Source organism: Bison bison, unplaced genomic scaffold (assembly GCF_000754665.1).
Source record: "Bison bison bison isolate TAMUID 2011002044 unplaced genomic scaffold, Bison_UMD1.0 scf7180017864495, whole genome shotgun sequence".
In the NCBI taxonomy this organism is placed as follows: Eukaryota; Metazoa; Chordata; class Mammalia; order Artiodactyla; family Bovidae; genus Bison; species Bison bison.
The window spans coordinates 13,464,873-13,466,802 of record NW_011495054.1 but is presented as its reverse complement, the minus strand read 5'-3'; positions in this window follow the sequence as shown (position 1 = coordinate 13,466,802).

Sequence of the window (1,930 nt, the reverse complement as noted above, 5' to 3'; positions counted from 1 at the left end):
ATATATATATATATATATAAAAGGGAAGCAATACTGTAACAAAGTCAATGAAGCCTTTAAAAACAGTCCACATCAAAAAATCTTAAAAAAAAAAGACTGGTATGGGGCAGAAGATACAATGAGTGACTTGGAAGCTAGGCTAGACAGTTTACGACTGTCTGGCCCTCTCCTACCTGGACATTTGCTCTGGGAATCTAGCCAGTAGTGTGAGGGAGCTCAGGCCACGCAAGAGACCAGGTGTTAAGTGTTAGAGCCAATAGCTTCATTGGTTCCAGCTGACAGCCACCACCAACCGTCAACCACGTTAGTGAGCCATTTGATGTTCCTAGTGCCCAACCTCGGAGAAAGCAATGGCAACCCACTCCAGTACTCTTGCCTCGAAAATCCCATGGACGGAGGAGCCTGGTAGGCTGCAGTCCATGAGGTCCCTAAGAGTTGGACACGACTGAGCGACTTCACTTTCACTTTTCACTTTCATGCATTGGAGAAAGAAATGGCAACCCACTCCAGTGTTCTTGCCTGGAGAATCCCAGGGGCAGGGGAGCCTGGTGGGCTGCCGTCTATGGGGTCGCAGAGAGTTGGATACGACTGAAGCGACTTAGCAGCAGCAGTAGCAGTGCCCAACCTTACAGCTGAAGCCGAAGGGAGTAGAGACCAGCTGTCCCAGCTAGAACCACCCCAAATTGCAGATTTGGTGTAAAGTAAATGTTGGTTTAAGCCACTGAATTCTGGGATTGTTTGTTAAACAGCAAAAGATAACCAAAAGAGTGTTTTTAATGTTATCTCTAATTCCCACTACAAGCCTGAAAAGTAGGTACTGCTATTTCTTTTTGATAGATGAGTAAACAGGTTCCAAAGGTAAAGTAACTATGGTTTCACACTGTGAGGGTCAGGATTTAAGAGCTTCAAAAAAAAAAAAAAGGCCTGCTCCACTTCTCCATAGTGGCTTGCGGATAGAAGACTGTAAAAAAACACATTTTACCCAATAGACAAAAATAAAAAGTTTTCATAATTGTTTTCTCTGCTAAGACTCAGGACGGGAACTCAAGAGCTCAGTCACTGCCCAATGGGCTGATTTCACAACTGAAGCTTAAAGAAAGCAGGCTCATTGAAAGATATGTAGATTTCGCTATCCTTCCACGAGAAAAATTACGTTTCCCTCCACAGTCACGTATCATTTCACGGTCCCACGAGGCAGAAACGAGCTCGTGAAATTCCTGCAGACCAGGCTCACACGCGATCTCCGTTAAACCTTTCCTCCCAGCACGGCAGTTACTCTGATTGCTCACAGATGAGGGGAATCATATTGATATTTTTGCCTCTCTGTGGCCCTGTCTGCCGGTTCCAGCACTACGTACTAAGCGCTTGACATCTGCAATCTCATTTTCAGCCAAAAGCTCTTGCACTTCCCCTTCCCGTGCAGACTAAGGAAAGATTCAGGTTACGGGGCGGGAAAGAACATTTCAATGAATGTGTCAGTCGCCCGTAGCTCATTCAGAAGCAACCGTGGCAGTTTTAACACAGCAACGTATAATCTCGCTTATTCCTCACACACATACATCATTTACAGTAAGAAGAGCGGAATTCAGTCAGAGCTTTGCCCAACATCACACCACCAGTTAAAAAAAAAAAAAGTCGAGGTTCGAACACACTCCGGAAGGCTCCAAGCCCCCAGGTTCGCCTAACACAGAATCCTGCTGCCGAAGCCCCAGGGTTCTCCGCCTAGAACGGATCGTGCAAACGCAGCAGCCGCCGCGTTCCCAGGTTGCGGCCCCCGGATCCACTTCCCGGCCCCAGTTGTCTTCCTCGGACGGCCGCCGGGCGGTGATGGTGGGCTCCAAGCTCCGCCCGTCCCGTCCTCCCCGGCCGCCCCGCCCCGAAGCGCGCGTGGGAACGCGGCGTCCTCCCCGGGGCTGCCCGCGACGACTGC